The sequence below is a fragment of the Alligator sinensis genome, unplaced genomic scaffold (assembly GCF_000455745.1).
Source record: "Alligator sinensis unplaced genomic scaffold, ASM45574v1 scaffold308_2, whole genome shotgun sequence".
NCBI classification, from domain to species: Eukaryota; Metazoa; Chordata; order Crocodylia; family Alligatoridae; genus Alligator; species Alligator sinensis.
Genome location: NW_005842082.1, coordinates 347,122 through 355,204, shown reverse-complemented (window position 1 = coordinate 355,204; position 8,083 = coordinate 347,122).

Below are 8,083 nucleotides of genomic sequence, written 5' to 3'. Positions count from 1 at the left end.
TTACCTCCCTTCCTACATAATGGGATAGACTCCTTTTGAGCCCCAAGGATCACACCCTTGAGATACCTCCAACCCTCCTGGACCCCCATTTGCTCCATGTTCTTGAGTTGCATCCCCTCACTAACTAGCCTTCTAGACTTGCTAAAGTTGGCACTTCTGAAGTCCAACACCTTAGCCCAACTACTTACTTTACCCACCCTTTGCTGGATAGTGAACTTGACCAAGTGATGGTCACTATCTCCCAGGCTACCATGAACTTACATGTTCCCCATGAGATCATCCCCTGTTGCTAAGACCAGGTCAAGCAAGGCACTACCCCTGGTGGAACTAGACACCACCTGGGTTAGGTGGAGGTCCACACAGTGTAAGAACCTCCATGAGCGGCTTGTTTTGGCTGTCTGCTCCTCCCAGCAGATACCTGGGTAGTTTAGATCTCCCATGACCACCACCTCCCTCGCCTGTGTGGCGTCTGCTAGCTGCCCGGAGAATACATCGTCTAGCTCTTGATCCTGATGAGGAGGCCTGTAGTAGACCCCCACAACCAAGTCCTTTTCCCCTGGCCCCTCCTGGATCCTGACCCACAATGCCTCGGTGTTCCCCTCCTCCACCCCCGCCTTAATGGTGGAAAACATATACTGCTCCTTAACATAAAGTGCTACCCCCCAACCTTTTTTCCCCACTCTGTCATGCCTATACAACCTATACCCCTCAATGCCTACTGTCTAGTCATGTGTAGAATCCCACCATATCTCAGTTAGTCCGAGACATCTATTATTAGATTCTAGACTTAGAATATTATAAATTTGTTTTAATTTTTCATATCTCAGATTTAATTATTGGAAGGTCCTCTTAAATTCATCCCCTGTACCACCAACAGAGGGAAAGTAGTGGCAGGGAAAGCACTGGCTGGGAGCCAGACAACCTGCCCCATGCCCCTTGTCTCATCCTGCCACTAACCCCAACTCCCACCATGCCTGTACCCCTGGTGACTGTTCCCCCCCCACCAGTGCCTTTCCTCCCTGCCACTGGTCTCCCTTTAGTGCCTGTCCCTATTCCTGCTCTGGCTTTGTCTCCACCAGAGGCATGGAGCTCCTGGCTGGGCCAGGCAGTAGCAGCAGCTCTGGCTCCAGCCTCCAGTCCCACTCGGGATCGGGGTCAGAGCCAGAGCTGGAGCCACAGCAGCTTCCCCTGCCACTCTGTGTGCCCCTTTCCTGTGCTCCCCCCCTGCTCTGTTCATCCCTTTCCCCATGTTTCATGTGTCCCTTTCCCCATGCATACTTCACACATCCTTTTCCCCTGTGCTCCCCTGCAAAACCTGCACTCCTTCCCTGTGCTCCCCCTGCACTCCCCTTGCTTCATGCACCCCATACCTTCTTCATGAGCCACCCTGCCCCATCCAGAACCACAAAAGCTGCTTGCTTGGCCCATACTTGAATCTAAGATGAGGGTTTCCTGCCATGCTGAATGGGGAAAAAATACCTTGTCTTAGATTTGAGTAAATAGTATTTTCTTCTAGAAGAATGTCTATGGTACTTTGTGAAACAGGCTGCTTCAGCTTTGTGCCATTAGTAAGGGTGCATAGAAACAAAATCTACTTTCTGCCTTAAATACTTACAATGCTACACCCCAACCCTGCAGGCTGCTCCCCTCAAGCAGACCCACTGAAGTCAGGGAGTAAGGGCCTGCCCACATAGTAGGGTTTTCAGAAGCTTAATGAGGATTCCCTGTATATACTATTGGAAGAAAACATTGTAAAATCATAACTCTAATATTAATTCAAAAATTAAAAATGGACTGGGTTCATCCTCTATTATTCCACTTAAGGTCAGAGGCCACTATGTGAACTGAGACTTTAGTATCTTAACCAAAACAGGTATTATTCACCGAATTGTTATCATGGAAAAAAGAATCCTTATAATAAAAAGTAGTCCAAAAGAGCTAATAAATTATATAGAAAAAGTCAATAGCTAAATGAGAGCACTGTCAATTATAGAGTACTAATATTATTAAATGGCATGTACATTTGAGGTTCAAAATAATACTCATAATACAAGATAGGGTAATCAATGTGTTACCTAGATTCTAGGTCATAGCTTACTATGGGTTGAGCTTCAGCTTTCCATGTTTTTATAATGGAAGATTTTTTGATGTAAAAGGTTTAAAACTGTCAAGCCTGATATAACAATTCATTTGTCAGTCAGTTCCTCTGAAGTGAGATTTTAACCATGGGTCAAACAGGGACATGTGAAAACACATTTTAAAATGTTATTTTCAGCAGGGTTTTCCTTTTTTTCCACGTTTATTTCTCCTTTTATGTGTTTTATGTAAATATTCTGCCTCCCAGCCAATCCTTTCCTTCTGTTTCTACCTTATAGATCTGAGAATGAAGTCACAGTCCATTTCTTTTTGCTTCATAATTGACTTTGTTATTAAAAAAAAATATTGAACTTTCACTCAGGAATAAAGAACATATTTAAGGGCCTTCTTGTAATGGAACTAGTGTTATGGGAGCCAATAGAGTAAAGAGACCTAATTGGCAAATGTAACAGTCATTGATGATATATTGAAAAATATCTTAAATCAAATTGTAATGAAAAGTTGTATGCAATTCACAATGCTTTGCATGAGAAGAAAAATTATATAGATATTTATGAACACATCTTGAAAACTAGGTGCTTGAATTGTTTGATAGTTGTACATCTGATATTATGCATAAGTCAAACCTAAAAAATGTAGACGAACAGTTGCATTTTAAATATATATGATTATGAAAGTATCTTGTGTGAGGAAATGTTCTGGAAACAACACTCATGCATTCATCTCTAATGGGAAATTCAGGGAGTACATGGACCCAAATTTAAATAGGTCACAATACAATCTATTTTTAAATATTCTTTGTGTGAATATTCCAGTTTTTTATCTGGTACTCTGGAAGCACATTTTACCAGAGTCAATGTAATTTTTTTTCAAAATGAATTTGGAACAGATTGATCAATGCAGTTTTGAAAGAATGAATTAATGAACTAATTGCCAGAAGGAGCAAAGCAATCATAAATAACCCTACAGTAATATACAGTTGAGCATATGCAGTGGGAAGAAACAAATTTCAAGTTCCCAAGTTATACTTATTATTCTAATCAGGGGCACACTCAGAGGGGGTACAGTGGGGTGACTGCACCCCTTTTTTGGGTTGTACTCCACCATGGGAGCCTCTGGGAACTTTTTAAAGTCCCTAAAGCAGGTGAAAATCCAGGACAAGTTTTTAAGCAGCTCCCTTTCCCTTCATGATAAAGGGCACACCCCCTCCCAGCTGCCTTTCCCAGCTGTCATGGAGGCAGGGAAGCACCAGAGCTGTTCCTGCCTGCTGTGTGGGGTCTGGGCTCAGTGATTGCAAGGGGATGGATGGGGTTGCTCTTCCCTGCACCATGACCAAAAAGGCTCTAGAGCTACCTCCTGCCAAACAGTGAAGAAAGCAGCTGGGTGATCTGTGGAGTTGAGGGGCAGGGGGGAAAGGAGGAGAAGGGCCAAGACTGAACAGGAAGGGGAAAGGATGGGGGATATTCACCTACTGTAAAAAGTTGGTCCAAACTGGTAGGGGCAGACGCAGCTGGGAGCAAGGGGTGCAGCCACCGCTGCAGTGCTAATTGCTTGTCCTGCACCCCACCCTTTAGGAAATTCTGGATCTGCCCTGATTCTAACTAACAGTCAGTCAAAAATATTTTTAAATATTTAAAAAAATTAAATATTATTTGCCAGCAATGAAAAACATGGTTTAAAACATTTATTTTGAGGTATGGGCATAGTGTAGAATTCAAATCATCTAAGATTAGTGATCTGCACTAGTGACTACTGCACTAGTGACTGCTACCAATATTCGCCTAATTTATATACAGAGGATTTATTCAGGGTGGGGGGAAGGTGGGGGACAGCTTGTGATGGGTGTGTTTAAAAAATGCATCTGGACCACTTCTAAGACCATTGAGTTGCATAACTCTCTAAATAGTACCAAATTTGTCTAAAATATAGATACAAATTCAGAGTAATTCTAGTTGGCTCAGTCTATTCACCACCTATAATTCCAGGTTAACTGAACTATGACATTATTAAATGTCATGCTTGCACCATTATACAATTAGACATTGCTTTGCTCATGATAGCATTTTACTTCCAAAGCATGAAGAAAGTGCATACAATCAGTTTATTGTACTGTTCTCAAAATCCAGAAGAGGGGTTATTTGACAGGGTTTCAAATTGCTCATCCACTCCAATGAATAAGTTAATGTTAATCTTTCCTATACATTTTCTCACTTATTTCCTTCACAGCTAGTCCAAAATACTGTAGTCGCTATTTTTATAAGGAAAAGTTTAATGAAAAGGTTCTATAGTATCCTTAAGGAAATTTAGTTCTTTTTTCCAGTAAGTTAAGTTTTTCTCTATGTTTTTAATTTAAATCTCACTTGTTATATACTTCCTTCTCCAAAACAGTGCACTAGAATGAAACTTAGTATTCAAGTATTTTTCTCTTATAAATTATAGCAACATTTGAATTATTATATGTATGAACCTCAGTCCAATGTTAGTTTGTTCATGACAAAAGCAAAACAGTTATACTACCAAGCATTTATCTGAAGTCTCATCTGTCCTCTACCTCCCTTTATTATGAAGTGGAGAGTATTGCTTATTATACAAAGTATGCCTGTTTTATTGTTACCTTGTTCTTCATCTCTTTATCTTCCTATTTGTTTGTTTCATGCAACTCTTAGTCTCATTGTAAATATAGATTTTGAACTATGTGAGGAAGCAACAACTGTTTTCTTTTGTTTGTGTAGCATTTGGCACAATGCTGATTTGATCCAGAATAGTGTTCCTAGGGGTTTCAGATAAGCTCCTACAACAGAATGTCAGGAATCCAAAAACAAATTCATGTGCACACACCCACACACAAAAGAAAAGAAAAGAAAAGCTCACCCAGAACTGTATTTAAAAACAATAAGAATCCGAGTTTGTGCTCTTCCCCGAAGCTCCTAAATTGGAGCAGACCATCTTTGAAAACAAAATTTCAGTTGTAGGCAGGAAACATTTCAGAAAATCTGACACCAAATAAATAATACAACCTCAAGCTGATTGGTTTCAACAGTGGTTCTTCGGACAATCAAATATATATACTTTTGGGCAGTTTATAGTAATACATGTATCTGTTAGTATAATGGTCAAACCAGTTGTAATTCTACAAAAAAAAATTGACCAATGATATTATAATTCTTTAGGAGTCAGATGCCATATGTATAGAAATTTAACAATTTCTTTAAAGAAGTAATTGTTGGTTTCCAATAGTAAAGTTTGCAGAAGCCTATTCCTAAAAATGCATTATATTTGGGGTTGTGTTCTAGGTTTGCTATATTTTTTCTGCAGAGTATTATGAAAAATAACCCTGCTACTGGCTCTTTTTGATGAACCAGTGTGGAGAGGGGAGGGGAGATTATTCTTACAAAAAACAAAAAAAAGAATCCTCTTGGGATATGAATGTCTCTCTCAGAGCTTTGGATGTTCTCATGCTAGCTGTTGTCTGTCACTTTGTATCATGTATGGCAGCAACTGGTAATAGGTGTAAAGAACAAAGAAAGTGGCACAATGCTGTTTATTTTCTATTTAGTAGTATAAATGTGCATTGGAGGTAAGAGCTGACTCATCTCCAAGCCCACCCAAAATAGAGGATGAAAGAAAGAGTAAACACCATGAAATGGGGAGTTGTGAAGTAGCAGCATTCAGCTGCTGGAAGGTGGGGGAGGTTTTGGAAGGAGTCTTGCTCAGAGGATAAAAGCACTGCAATAGTGGCTACCTCTCCTATGAAAGCTGAATTTCACCCTTTCCTACTTCACTGCACCCTTTGTGAACTAGAACAGAGGTCCCCAAACTCTTTCTTGCTGCATACCCCCTTCCAGATTTACCATCTGCCTGTGTACACCTACCAGCATATATTTTATATTTACCCCCATTATTATTATCATGAATTTTAAATCTGCTATTACACCATTTCTCCCGTGAACCCTCCAAAGATGTCTTGCATACCCCCAGGGTTGTGCATACCACAGTTTGGGAACCCCTGGACTAGAACATACATCCATTGCCCAACTTGTTGAGCAATTTATGGTTAAAGTTATATGGTTTCTTTTAGTATGATATTTTTGCTATTTTTTCCTAAATCAATACAGTATTCAATAATGTGTTCTTCATAGTATTCTGTTATACTGTTCCCTTGCCCCAGTCTGTCTAGCATGAGTATTTCTGACAGTTAAATGCATTTGGCTTTTATTGAAAAGTCAACTTAGTTGAAATGTCATCTTTAAGAGATTACTGGATGCTGTAACCAAATTTCGATGGATTATAGAATGAGCAATATTTTTGAAGAACATTTATGAAGACACAGTCCAGATTCTACCCCCAGTTATATGCTTGCACACTCCCACTGTTGAAACCTAAAAAGAAATCCCTAAGTGTGCGTCTACTCATGGCCCTACAACAATGTAGCTATGTCACCATATGGCGTGCTACAGCAATGTAGCGATCACGTGGGTCGGCAGGTACTTTGCCGTAGCGGCACTCTCTCCCAGTATAGTATACCGCTATGGTGACACAGTGGCAAAATCTAACTGTACGCAGCACAGATGGCGAAGTTTGGACAGTTACTGTACTGCACCAAAAGGAAGTACTATAGTACGGCACCATAGCAACGTCACCTTACAGCAACATGTAGATGCACCGTAAGAGTTGTATTTTTGTTACTTGGACCAGAATTTGGCCTGCTACACTGTAAAATATGCCTCTTCATAGGCATATGTGCAACAATGTATCCAATATTCAGAGACAGCTTTGTTTTGTCTGTGGACACTAAAATTTGATTATCCGGATCTAAAAGATACACTGGGCATGAAACACGACTCTGTACAATTTCTTTTTTCAGTTTTCTATTTTTTCAGGGCAAGAGGCTTTACTGAAATGGGAGAGGAGAGTTAGTAAAGAGGAAATGGAACACTTATAAACCCTACTCGACTTAAGCCCCACATTGCCGACAACAGACTTGGGGGTGTATATAGAATGGTCAGCAAGAAGCCACAGTATCTGTGACAGCTCTACATAAGCAGACACAAGGATTGTTGTAGGAAGCAGGCTTGGGGGATTTATTAATATAGCTTTTATGCAAAGCCCATGGCTCAAATTCTCCACCTGATATAGTGCACAATGGGGCTGAGTTCCCTGCTTTAATCTATAAACTGATGGTGTAGTTACAGAAAAGCTGCTTTCTTTCCATATAGAAGTGTTATATCCCATTTCCTCATTTTTTCCCTATAGAAAGCCTGATAAGTTACTTTTTCTGTATGTAGGGGAGCGAGATGGGTTGTAGAGACAATGAGCAAGTGCTGATTCTCATGGCCTGTAAAATAAGTTTTAAAATTAATTGCATCTACTCATAGCTTAAAGCAACCTTTTTAAATGAACAGTAACTGCTGAAAAAGATAAGTATCACACACAGGCATGATGTCGAAAAAATGCACCCCGGGCAGCCATTGCTTACTCTTCTCCCCATTTCTCCTACTTTCTCAGTAGCAGATGCTTGAGCGGACCTGAGGGCAAAGGCAGTGTCATAGAGTGCAATGTATTCTGGGAACCGTAGACCTCTAGACTGGCAGTGAAGTTTGCTGCTGCTGGGGGGTAGGGTGGGGGGAGGAACTTTCACCTCATTTTTCACCTCCAAAGCCTCAGTGGGCAAAAAAAAATGCTGAATTTGGCAGCAAAAAATGGGGATCAGTTCTTCTCCCACCAGCAGTAAACTCCACTGCTGCTCTACACAACCACAGTTGCCACAACGCCTTGTCCTCTGACCCCCATTGCCTGCACTGGCTGCTTCGTGGAACTGGAAAGATCTAGCAGAGTGAGGCAAGGTAGCTTGGCCCATCCTATATTATGCTACTGGTATTGAATGTTTTAAAGTGCTGGAGAATAGGATATGACCTAACTTGAATGCAGTCTAATAAATCAGTATTTGCATAATTAATTATGCTTTGCAACTCTGCACCATTTCTGC